The 13,505-nt window shown below is 49.2% G+C and overlaps 1 long non-coding RNA gene across 19 annotated transcripts in view; it reads right to left on the reverse strand.

Moving 5' to 3' along the window:
- The window catches only part of LOC126058859 (uncharacterized), a 231,464-nt gene that overhangs the window by 51,183 nt on the left and 166,776 nt on the right, over positions 1-13,505 (reverse strand). For all 19 annotated transcript variants that reach the window (XR_007513318.1, XR_007513305.1, XR_007513302.1 and 16 more), the window contains one exon: positions 1,626-1,755. This is a non-coding gene — a long non-coding RNA (uncharacterized LOC126058859). The remainder of the gene's footprint in view (positions 1-1,625; positions 1,756-13,505) is intronic.

The following is a 13,505-nucleotide window of genomic DNA, read 5'->3' on the forward strand; positions in this document are numbered from 1 at the left end:
GCTGGTAGATTTGGACTGCAGACCTTTTGGTTAGCAGCCTGAGCTCTTAACCACTGCGCCACCAGGGCACATCATAGGGGATTAAAAACACAAGTGCACTTTGGAAAAGTGAAAGCACAACAGAAAAGATGGCTTAAGAGGCATCAAGTACAGCACAATTCTTGATCAGCCCCTCAGTTTTACCCCTTAACACTGTCATCCCCATCAGGTCCCACCTGCTCATCCTTGCAGTGGGGTTCAAATTCCTGGTAGGCATCACATTCGTGTCCTTTCTATCATGTCATCCAGTCTTTTCAGAGGTAGTTGAAATATACTGAGGTTGCTCTAAACCACAATATATTCCAGCTTTGTTGGTGGAGGGACAGTTCTCAAGTCCCTCTGGAGTGCTGAATTGCCACTCACCTCTTTCCTGTGGACCCTTTAATATCTTTCTGCTTCTAGTTCTCTCTCTCTCCTTACTCCCTTCCCTTCCAATCACTCATTCGTTCATTCTTTCAACATTTACAGTGAAAGGCCCAACCCTGGGACAGTCCCTGTGCTGGGTGCCAGGACTTGTAGGGCAGTCTTTGTTCTAAATACCCTCACCAGCAATGGGGTGGGACTGGGAGGGGCTGCAGGACTCACTGACCCATGCAATGGCTGTGGCGTAGTGGAGCCATGTCTTAAGTTGCCCCTGCAGTCCAGTGAAGGAGATTATCACCTCTGCTTGGGGTGAGGGGCTGTGCACACCTAGTGAGGTAATTCACCAGCTGAAGGTGCTGGGTCTCGTGAATTAGCAGTTCCCCAGGCTGACCTGGTGGTAGGTGAAAGGCAGAGAGAGGAGCAGACCAAAGGCTTTGGAAGAGCCTGCTGCACAAAAGAACCCTAAATGATGTCACTGATGAATTAAAAAAAAAAAAAAAAAGCCTCTTCCGTTTTGGAACCTCCCTCCACGTCAGGCAGCATGCTAAGCTCTTTATCTGCACTATCTCAACTACCTCACTCAATACTCACATCAACCAGGAGGCAGGCACTCATAAGACCCCTACTTTACATAAGAGGAAATTGAGGCTGAGTGATTTCTCCAAGGAGGCTAGGGGTAAGACCTGAAAAACCAAGGTCAGCCTGAAGCCCTTGGTCTTAACCTCCGATGCCTTCCCCCAAGCAGCGTCAGACTTAGTGTGGCTGGAGCAGGCAATTCAAGGAGGTAAGAGAGGAGGAAGCAGGGGGCCTGGGGACAGAGGAAGATCATATTCTGATGCCCCAAAGGGAGCTCTGGCCTGATGATGTAACCCCCATTAGTTTTCTTCTCTCTCCAGCGGTCTCCACAAGTCTAAGCCACGGACCTGGAGGTGCACTACCACCCACCAGGTAGAAAGGCGCGGGGCGTCATCTAAGAAACGGGGAGCTCCTTCCTCGCCTAGGAATGGGGGGAGAGGTTTCTGGGCACAGCATCCAGGTGGACCAAACGCTGATAACCAGGGCCTGTGTGAAGTTACAGGATGCTGGCTTCCCAAGCATTTCAGAGCAGCTCGGAAAGGCATGCAGAGAATTCAGGAACCACAACCCGGGTTGCGTTGTAAGAGACCACTCATTCCAGAAGCTATTTTTGGTCCTGTAAGACTCAGGAGGAGAAAAGTCCTTACCTTAGTTCTCCGAATCCCAAGAAATTCCAGCTTTGTTGAGGGAAGGACAGCTCTCAAGTCCCTCTGGAGTGCTGAATGGATACATATCTTTTCTGAGTTATAGCGCCTAAATCCCAGGCATAACAGGATTCTAGAACATACAAGAAAAGGATGGAGAATTATCAGTATCCATGCTTACACTGAATGGATCTGGTAATGAGGTGTTTCATTCACTTACAAAATAGGTACTGCATAGCCACGCCATGTTAGAGGCATCAGAAGAGACACTGAGCAACTGTTACAGGCCAAGCACTCTGCTAGGTGTTTTCTGTACATTACGTCATGGGATCCCGTGAGATAGGAACTGACAGCCCCACATTTCAGAAGCCGCACAAGCACTAGGCCAGAACGGACGGTCAGGTCTTCCTGACTCCCCAGCCCCCACCCATCGATGGCAGTGCCCTTCCCCGTGGAGCTTTTCCATTCATCCGACTCCAGGAATTCTGGGTAGAGGGAATAAGGGCATAGCCAGCACCATCACTCTGAGCATGGTCTGTCCCTGGATGCCCGTTCTGTGGACGGCCAGGGTTATGTGCACCATGGAAGCTGCATCAGATTAGCTTTGTTGCAAGTTTTATCTGATTTCAACACTGTCATCTAGTCACATGTGATCACTGGACATCACACGTTACTCAGGGAACAGGAGATGTCAGCATCACCAGAGATTCTTATCGTAACTGATGATGGAGATGACTATATGGGATGGCCAAGGGGGTGGGACGGGGTGGGGGATGAGGCAGAATCTTAGAAGCTGGGTAGAAGCAAGTGCTTGGGAGAACCTCCTAAGCTGCCCCAACACTGGACCTAATGTTTATCGTGGTGGGCCCAGACCCTGACCTTCCATCCCCCAGGGCATGGGGACACTCTGGTGTGGCACCCACAGCTCCGTTCACCCATCAGAAAGACACATTATTACATTTATAATGGGGTTCTCCTATCTCTCCACAGGCCTCCCTTTACCATTCTCCCCTCCCCCCTAAAAAAAAAAAAAAATAGGATCTTGGCAGCCACGTCATCACTGAGATGAGGCTCAGTGAGCACAGATTCAAAAGAAAGGACACTGGGAAGCTCTGAAGGGGAGTTTGCCCTCAACTTTGGGAACAGCTGGTGAAATATCCTTGAGCCACAGCCAAGAGCAGAGGCCAGGTGGCTTGTATTCCCCAAGATCAAGTCCCTCTTTCTCCTCCAGAAAAACTTGGCCAGAATTTGCTTCTCAGAAGCCCTCTGGTTGTCATATTCTTCCCTTGGATGTGTTAGTGTCACGGACAGACCTACAGCACTTCTCCAAGCCTGAGAGGGTTCCTGTCTTCTCCCGTTAAGCACTGGTCTAATGAATTCAATGGCCAGAGTCCCAGATCCCAGCAATACAGGTGAATCTACCCTCACCCAGAGAAGCACCTTGACCAGCAGGGCACTCAGAAAGGTGCCCGACGCAACAGAACTGCACTCCCCTGCTGAGCAGGCTCCAGACACTTCTCAGGTGTGTGAGCTGGCAAAGGATCTGCTGTCTAAGTGTCAATATACATTTGCTTGGTCATCCAAAAAGGGGACAACATGGCATCCTGGTTAGCAGTGACCTCAGGTCAGACCGCCTGGGCTGGCACCCCACTTCTACATTTAGGAGCCTGAACAAGTTACTTCATCTCTCTGAGCTCAGTTTTTCATCTTTTAAGATGAAAAACAAACTTTTAAGTTTGTTCTGAGGGTTAAGTGAGAATCTTTGCAGGGTTCAGCATTGACCTGGTACATTATATTGTTGTTAGTTGCCATCAAGTTGACTCCAACTCCCAGCGACCTTGCGTACGACGGAACAAAATGTTAACCAGTCCTGCATCATCCTCGCAATTACCACCATATTCAAGCCTGTCATTGTGGCTACTGTGTCAATCCATCTCACCAAGGGTCTCCCTCACCCTTGTTGGCCCTCTGCTTCACCAAACATGATCTCCTCTGCCAGCGACTGATCCCTCCTGACGACATGGCCAAAGCAAGTAAATTGGACAGTGTTCTGTTATGCTCCATAAGGTTTTCATTGGCTAATCCAGGCCTCTCCTCCTAGTCTTAGTATGGAAGCACTGTTGAAACCTGTCCATCATGGGTGACTCTGCTTCTAGCATCTCAGCAACACGCAAGCCACCACAATAAAACCCACCGACGGTGGTGGTACACAATCAGCCCTTAGAAACATCAGCTATTAATACCACTTAAGCAAATATTTGGCCTTAACTTCTTAGTCTCCTTCCAGTAAGGGGGGAAAAATCTTCCCTCTTCCTAAAGCGAGTTACTCAATTAACGTAGGTGCTCCCTACACAGGGCTAAGCAAAGAAATGAAGCCAGTGAGATCTGAGCTAGAAACTGGGCTTTGAGTTGAAAGCCCTCAGCCCCAGTCCTGGCTGGGACCCTTACTTCTCAGTTTACTCTTCTGTGAACTGGACTGATAATACGCCTCACCTCCCAGGTGTGTGTGAGGAGTAAATCAGTTACTGTATGCAACTGGTGCTCTATACATGATTCCAGCTCACAGGGATTGTTATGGACTGAATTGTGTCCCTCCCCAAAATGTGTGTCAACTCAGCTAGTTCATGAGCCCCAGTATTCTGTGACTGTCTACCATTTTGTCATCTGATATGATTTTCCTAAGTGTTGTAAATCCTACCTCTATGATGTTAATGAAGTGGGATTAGTAGAAGTTATGTTAATGAGGCAGGACTCAATCTACAAGATTAGGTTGCATTTTAAATCAATCTCTTTTGAGATATAAAAGACAGAAGTGAGCAGAGAGACATGGGGACCTCATACCACCAAGAAGCAAGAGCCAGGAGAATAGCACGTCCTTTGGACCCAGGGTTTCTGCACTGAGAAGCTTCTCAATCAGGAAAGATTGATGACGAGGACCTTCCCCCAGAGCAGACTGAGAGAGAAAGCGTTCCCCTGGAGCTGGCCCTGAATTCGGACTTCTAGCCTCCTAGACTGTGAGAAAATAAATTTCTCTTTGTTAAAGTCATCCACTTGTGGTATTTCTGTTATAGCGGCATTAGATAACTAAGACATCAAGCTTGATAGCCAACATAGTGACCCTACAGAACAGAGTAGAACCAGCCCATAGGATTTCCTAGGCTGTGACCTTTATGGGAGCAGACTATCAGGTCTTCCTCCCTTGGAGCTGCTGGGTGGGTTCGAACCACCAACCCTTTAAGTCAGCAGGCAAGAGTTTAACCTCTGCACTACCAGGGCTCCTTCTATACGTTATAAGGTACTAGAAGAACATGAGTAATGAATCATCAGAGCTGCCATTTGTGTGTGTACTCTGTGCAAGACTCTGTGCTAAGGATGAGACTCTGGAACCTCCCTGGACACCCAGAGATCAGGAGATAAGTACGACTGCCATCCCCATTTTACAGAAATGGAAACTAAGTTCAGGCTGAGGAGGTGGCCTGCGAGCAAACAACACTCATGTGAGTGTGCTGCGGGCCAGCGAAGCCCTCCTCCTGGTAACAGGGGCAGTGCTAACACAGACAGTTGGCTCCTGCACAACACAAGTCCCTCTCCAAGGCAGCCAAGCTGATTAATGTTTTTAATTAATGTTGTTAAGCACACACACACAGCAGTGTTCCGTGGAAATGAAGGAACTAAAATTTCTTAGTTTCTCCCGGGAGTTGGCTCAGCCGGTGGCTTGCTGCCAACGCAATGGAAGTGAGGGGCCCAGGGTAGCTGAGGTGGGTCAGAGGGCCAGCCTGCTGCCAAGTGGGAGGGTCACAGCCCTGATACACCCACACCCAACCAGTAGGATGGTCACTCCCCACCCACAGAGACGAGCTGGAGTAAGAGGAGATGACCACCAGCACAGGCAGACAGGACTCGCCCAGCCATGCTGCTGGGACACTGCAGGAGCCCCCAGAGCGGGGTGCAGAGGGAGGCCTGGGGCCCAGATCTGAATGCAGAGGGGGCTGCCGCTTCCAGACTCTCCTGCATTCCAAGGGTGGGACATGCTGGTGCTCTCTGGATAAAGGAGACAGCTGCCACTGAAGGGGCTGAGCAAGCCACGGGTGCCAGGATGCCCATGAGACTTCCCTGGTCACTGTGGGGCCCAGCACTCGGCTCAGAGGACACCAAGTATCATGATGAGCTGACCCATGCCCTCCAAGACCCCAGGAAGTAAGAGGCAGAGGAGGGGCCCAGCCCCCGGCCATTTTGCTCTAGTCTTTCTCATTCTGCTATTTGTTGCTGTCCGTTACCGTTCATTCGGTTCCAACTCATGGTGACCTTAGGTGTAACAGAAGGAAATGGTGCCCAGTCCTACACTATCTTCATGATTGCTGCTATATATGAGTCCATGGTCAATTGTGTCAATCCATCTCACAGGAAGAGAGTTTCTCATTTTCACTAACCATCTACTTGACCAAACATGATGGCATCCATACAGGTGACAATAGAGCATTCTCTCCCCAGGCCACAGGATTGCAGGTGTGCTCCACAACCAAAGAGCTCCCCTACACTCCTGATTCAGGCCAAGCGAGCAGAGGCTGGGTAACCTGGACGAGGACAAGACTGAGTGGGGAGCAAGGTCTGGGTTAGAAGCCTCAGAGGCACTGTGCGCAGCACCCAGCATGGAATAATCACAAGCTCCTTGCCAGGAAGGCCGTCTCACCACCCATGTGAGGCGGTTGGCCTTGGATGCCACCTGGCCACTGGCCAGCCAGTGGGGCTGATCACGTGTACAGACGGCAGCCAGGACCAGCCACCCTGTAAGCAAAGACCCTTGACACTTGGCAGGAGAAAGTGAGCCTGCCATGAGCTGGGCAACCACGTGGGGGTTTTGACTTGGAAATCATCAGAACCCTATCCATGAGGCACGCAGACCATGCAGGAGGGGCCAGGGCTGTGATGATTAACGTTATGTGTCAACTTGGCTAGGCTGATTCTCAGTGGTCTGGTAGATGCTATGTCATCATCCTTCATTTTGTGATCTGATGTGAGCAGCCAATCAGTTGGAGGGGGAAGTTTCCTTGGGGGTGTGTTCTGCATCTAATATATAAATGGATGTTTTAGCAAAGCCTGCTCCTTCTCCAGATCATGCCTTCGTCTTGTGGTCTGACCTTCAGTTCTTGAGATGTGAGAAGCTTTCAGCCTGCTGCCTGACCTACAGATTTTGGATTTGCCAGCTTCCACAACCCCATGAGCCAGTACCCTGCCATCTGACCTGCAGATTTTGGTTCATCAGCCCCTGCAACCACGTGAATCAGGAGAAATATTCCACCTGCCACCAGACCCACTGATTCAGGACTTGCCTGCCCCCACAATTATGTAAGCCATTTCCCTGAAATAAACCTCACTCTATATATTTATACATAGGTTTCACTGGTTTTGCTCCTCTAGAGAACTCTGCCTAAAATGCGGGTGTCTATAAGGGCTGGGATGGCAGGTGACGCAGCCATGTCCCCAGAAAGCCCCTGAGAGGAGGCCCTGGCCTTGGGGCATGTTTGCTCCTCCTGGAAAGAAGGTTCCCCAAAAAGAACACAAGAACACAGAAGGTCACAGGAGCAGGACAAAGCCCAAAGCCCAACTCCCATGCTTGCCCCGATTCTCTGAACTCCACCAGGCTAGAACAGGGAGGTCCTGTGTACAGGCCCAGAGCTAGTGTCCACCAGAGAGCAGCTGTGTTACCTGGCACTGTCTCCTTCACCTCTCTGATCCTCGTCCTGTATATCAGGGAATAGTAATAGCAGCTGCCTCCCCAGATCATGGTAGGCATTACCACTGCAGTGGATGTAGAACACTGAGCACAGACTGAGTGCCTAAGAAACACTCTCTTATTCTCAGTGTCTAATTGATGTTACTATGACTAGTGCCTTGTTTGAGGCCAGTGGTCCCAGACTTGAATCCCAGCTCTGCCGCTTCCTGGAAGTGTGACCAAGAACAAGCCGCTTGACCTCTCTGTGTCTCTGTTTTCCCATCCACAAAATGTGGACGTGGCCACAAACTGCACAGGACCACTGAGGATTACAGGGGACGTTCGAAAGCAAGTGGTTCAGAGCAAGCTTTCATGAAGGCTCCCACCCAAACTGAGGACACTCAACAAAACAATCAGCCTGTACTCTCCAAAAATGTCAGGGTCAAGAAAGACTGAGGCACTGTTCCAAGCTAAAAGAGGCCAAGGAGACATGACCACAAAATTCAACGGTGATGAGAAATCTGGGAAAACAGTCATAAAGGACATGACTGGGGCAACTGATGAGACTGTGTAGGGCCTGTGAATTCAGTAATAGAATTGTAGCAATGCTAAATTTCCTAAGTTTGATAATTACGCAGTGGTTACGTAAGAATGGCTTTGTTCTTAGGAAACACTGAATATTTATGGAGAAAGGGGCATGATGTCTACAACTTACTCCCAAATGGTTCAGGAAAAAAATGGTGTGTGTGTGTGTGCGTGTGCGCATGCAGAGAGAGTTAACAATTGGTGAATCGGCATACGCAGGAGATACATCCTTCCTTGCTATATTTTCTGCCAGTTTGAAATCATATCAAAAGCAAAAGATAACCAAGAGCTGAGGAGCAGGAATGGGTCTAAAGAGCTGCTATCAAGCATCCATGAGGGCTAGAAAGAAAAATCTTGCTCACAAGTCAACGTCACCTTACTGAAAAATATTATCATTTGTTATGTGTTGTTGTTATGTGCCATGGAGTCAATTCCAACTCATAGTGACCACATGTAACAGAGCAGAACTGCCCCAGAGAGTTTTCTAGGCTGTAATCTTTATGGGACCAGATCGCCAGGTCTTTTCTCCCACGGAGCCACTGGTGGGTTCGAACCTCTGACCTTACGGGTTAGCAGCCAAATGTTTAGCCATTATGCCCACCAGGGCTCCTTCACATACAGTTATCGAACTGCCATCTGTGCCAACAACTGTGTCAGTTCTTCCATCCCCATAACAGCCCCAGGAGGCAGGCAGGGACTCTCATTATCCTTGTTTTACAGCTCAGAGAGCAAGGTACAGAAAGGTTGGGAGACAAGCAAGGTCAATACACAGGAGAGAGGCTCACTGGGGAGCAGAGAAAATCTGGTTCCAGAAACTGTGCTGCTAAATGTGATACTTCCCCCAGAAGGGCGAGTTAGGACCCACCGTTGCCATGTGGCCACCACCTGTCTATCAGTTTGTTGTACTCCAGTGGCTTGCAGGTGGCTATGATGCTGAAAGCTAAGCCGCCAGTATTTCAAATACTAGCAGCGTCACCCATGGTGGACAGGTTTGAAAGGAGAATCCAGACTAAGACTAGGAAAAAAAGCCTGGTGATCTACCTGCAAAAATTAGCCAATGAAAACCCTACGGAGCACAAGAGAACTCTGTCTGATATAGCGCTGAAAGATGAGTCCACCAGGTTGGAAGGCACTCAAAACACACAGTGGCCACAAAAATGGACTTGAGCATAGCAACAACCGTGAAGACGGTTCAGGACCAAGCAGTGTTTTGTTCTGTTGTACATGGGGTAACAGAAGTCTGAGCCAAGTCGATGGCAACTAACTACAAGAGTCACACGCAGAAAAGATTCCAAGTCAGAGGCACCTGGGTTCTAAGCCAAGCTCCCCTAAAAGCTGTGTGTGGACCAGAGAGCCTCCTCATCTCGCGGGAGGACTGACAGAGATGACACATGAGCAAATGCCTTACAAACTGTGAAGTGCTGCCAATTTCCGCGTTGAAGCTGAGGCAGTGCGGGGGGGGGGGGGAGTCAACCACACCCAGCGTTTTTCCCTGAGGCGCGGAAGCACATCACTTCTACTTCTCCTACCTCAAACTTTCCTTTTTGTACCTACACTGGCATTCAACTTTCCTTTACAAACATCCTCCCACAGCTCCGCCCACCGCAGGGGTGTCAAACTATTAAATCAACACCCAAAGGCAAATGGTCTCTTTTCTCCCATCCCACAAGGCTCCCTTCCTCCCAGTACACTCTGGTCTTGTCATCCAGAACATCAAAGGCAGGGCTTTCCGTAAAAGCCTCCACGGTCATCTGGGTGACACGTGCAGATAAAAACAACCCCGCTGCAAGCCAGGGCTGGGCAGCACCTTCTGGTGCGCCAGACAGGGAGGCGGTGGACAGGCACAAATGGCGAACTGTAAGGACAAACGCTTTGCACAGAGTGTCCCAGCCCTACTCTCTTCTCTCAAGTCCACTGGTGACTGTGGCCAGGCCGTTCCCCAGTCTGGGCCTCTTGCAAAGGAAGGGGGTTGGAGCTGGCCATCTCCGGGCCTCTTCCAGATTTATAACTCACTGATTCCATTTCTCCCTCGCCGCTCAGTCTCCACTTCCTGAACTATAATGACAGTTCAGTTACATAAAGAAAAAAGAGAGAGAGAGAGAGACTGAGTAGTTACATGCTGGGCTGTGTTTTTTGGTGACTCACGGAGGAGAAAAAGCGTATCTGCACTTAGCTCAGAAGAGTGGTCCCTCTAGTCCCCAATTACTTAAATGATGTAAAGTCGCTAGGTCAACGCGATCCCTGGGAAAGTTCTAGGTACTAGGAGTTCAAATGTCAGTGAAGGTAGGTTAAGCAGGGAATTTCCCAGAGTGGACAGGTGTGCCTGCAGGTGGGCAGTGATGGAGACTCCCCTGCCTGAGAAAACGTCCTTTACCTATTCACACTCCATCTCAGTAAGTCATACTCTAGGGAGCCTGGGAAACACGGGGCCCAGCACTGGCTGAGGGCCTGTCATCCAGGAAGCGACACCCCACAGTGAAAATCACCTCTTCCAGGAGGCCACTCTTGAACCATTTGCTACTGAGAAGCCCTTAGATTATAAACTCCTTAAGAGCATGAATGGTTCGTGGTATGAAATAAAAAAACAACTGCCAATGAGTAGACTCTGACTGACTCACGGCGACCTTATGTGTGTCAGAGGAGAGCTGTGCTCCCCAGGGCTCCACCCCCACCCCCAGGTTTTCAATAGCTGATTTTTTGGAAGCAGATCACTAAACCTTTCTCTGGGTGAACTTGAATCTCCAACCCTGAGGTTAGCAGCCAAATACGTTAACTGTTTGTACCACCCAGGGACTTGTATGAAATAGAAGCTCAATAAATCACTGCCAAAATTGTAAATTCTTACTGAATAAATTGCTCACGCTGCTTCCGTAAAGCTTAAGCAATTCCCTTTCCCACAATAAACTCAAATCCCTTGCGGTCGAGTCGATTCCAACTCATAGAGACCCTGTAGAACAGAAAAAGGTGGGCAGTTGGAACCCACCAGCTGCTCCTTGGGGGAAAGATGTGGCAGTCCACTTCCCTAAAGATTATAGCCTTGGAAACCCTCTGGGGCAGTTCTACTCTGTCCTACAGGGTTGCTATGAGTCGGAATCGACTCGATGGCAATGGATATTTTTTTGGCAGCGGGGGAGGGGGTTGGGGTGGGGTACTGGGATACAATGGTGAACGAAGTAGACACTTATCCATCCAGCCATCACCCAAAGTAGCTGTTGAAAGTGTTGCTAGACAGTGGTCCTCAGCTGTCAGCCCTCTTCAGGGACCATCTAAGTTGAGTATAAGGTCATGAATCCTTCAAGGGTCACCCACATGCAATGCCTGATCAACCCTTGTCCCAGTTCAGGACAATTCTGAAGGGTCATTCTAGCCCCAGGGCTCCCGTGGGCTTGGCTGGGGCCTTTGCTGGGAAATCAGCACTGCTTCCTTCTCCCTCTTTTCACAGGCGTTGACCCCAAAAGCATGCTCCACTGAACGTTCTGCTCACAATCTACATTTCGGCTTCTCCTAGGGAGCCCAACTTGCATCATGGGGTTCTGATGGCTGATGGTCAAGCCCTGTGCCACCAGGATTAAGACTCTAGGATCAGGACAAAAATAAATCATTCCTAGGTGCGAACGATTCCCTGGAGCACTCTTTGACAAGAATGCTAAAGCCTGGGTTCAAGGTCAATGAAGAAGAACTGTGAAGGACCATGTAAACACTCATAGTTGTTTGAGTGGGATCATGAGTCCCAGATCCTTCAGACAGTGGTCCATTTTCTTCATTTTTCTTCTTCAGCACCTGGCACGGGAAGCAAGTTTAGTAGAACTTCTCTGGACAACTGGATGATAGCTGGATGGATAAATGAACGAAGGGGCTAACGTTTAGCTGAACAAGGGAAGTCACACCTAAAGCAGCTGGACAATAAGTAAAAGACAATGATGGTTTGGTACAGGTTAAATTATGTGCCATGTAAAGTGTTTATCACTTTACTCAAGAAATATTAACGGCTAAGTAAGCCACTCATGGAGAGCTTCCTATAGGAGGAGACTGGTGATCAACAGCTTGACAGAAGCGTGAGAAGGCAGAAAGGCACACCAGGCAAGAGGAAAAGTGAGTCCTGACCCACTCACCAGATAAATAAAAAATACTGGGTAATAAATACACTCATCACAGGGCTGCTGTGATGGCCCAATGGTGTAATGCAGGGAAGCATTCTGTAACCATAGCACCCATCACTATGAATGCTGGCTATGATGTTCCTATTGCCAGCACAGGCGAATGGCGAGCAGAAGGCCTTGAACATTCTGTTGCTGTTTAGAGACTTCATTCTACTATGACAAGCCATCGAGGTTGTGGGACAGAGGTGCTAGGTGACAGCTGGTAACCTAAGCTTCAGAACAGATATAAGATTTCTCAAATAATACACATACCCCTTAGGTTGTCAGTATGAGCTCCTGGGTGGTACAAAGAGATAACATGCTTGAACGCTAACCGAAAGGGCAGAGATTCAAGTCCACCCAGAGGCATCTCAGAAGAAGGGCCTAGCGATCTACTTCCAAAAAATCAGCCACTTAAAACCCTATGGAGCACATTTCTACTCTGACACACACGGAGTCACCATGAATCAGAGTCAACACAACAGCAACTGTCTGGTTTAGGTTGTCGGTACTTGCTTCAAAAGCCCCATCTTGCTCTGAAGCAGATGGGGGCTCGGGAGGGGTCTGCAGTTTCCATTCTGAGAAGACAGCCTGAGGGGCAGACCCAACGCTGGAGAAAGCAAGACCGAGCCTCAGTCCTTCCAAAAAATAGAGAGAGGCTGGGGGTCATGCCCATTCAGACACCCACACCTCCCACCGAGCCTCGTTATTTCTGAAGGTGACGCCCCAAGAAACAATGGGAGTATTAAGGGAAAGGGGCATAAATAGAAGCCTGGCATTTGTGCAAACAAGAGTAAGTGATGAGGACACCAAGGAAGGATAAAGTTTACATGGGAAGATTATGAAATAAGTTACAACCTACAGAAGGCTATTTGTTAGGTAGTGAAAACACAGATGCCTTTGGCCTATGACTACCCATCCCTGAGCTGGGAACACCTACAAGGTTAACTGCTGGGGCCATCAGAGGGGGCAGACATGAGCGACAGCAGACTGAACTCCAGGGCACGCCAGGAAGCAGGAAGGTAAGGCTGAAGGTCATGTGTCACAGGGAGGCAGTAAAGCTCAGAGTTTAAGCAGGCAGGCTTGGAGCTGAGCTGACCTGGGTTAGAACAAGACGAAGGCTCCACCACTTCCTTCCTGCACCACCTGAGGTAGGCAGGGCTCACTTGAGCCTCCGGCTGCATCTGTGATATAAGGACAAAGATACAGACTACCAGGCTGCCCATGGGAGCTGAACGTAATGGATGTAAAGTGGCTGGTGTGTGGTTAGTGCACAGTAAGTGGGTGCTGGCATTATTATAATCATAGGTCAAAAACAAAACAAAACCGGTTGCCACTAAGTCGATTCCAACTCCTAGCAACCCTGTAGGATAGAGTAGAACTATCCCATAGGGTTTCCAAGAAGTAGCTGGATTTGAACTGCCGACCTTTTGGTTAGCAGCTGAG

This window comes from Elephas maximus, chromosome 15, assembly GCF_024166365.1.
Source record: "Elephas maximus indicus isolate mEleMax1 chromosome 15, mEleMax1 primary haplotype, whole genome shotgun sequence".
NCBI lineage: Eukaryota > Metazoa > Chordata > Mammalia > Proboscidea > Elephantidae > Elephas > Elephas maximus.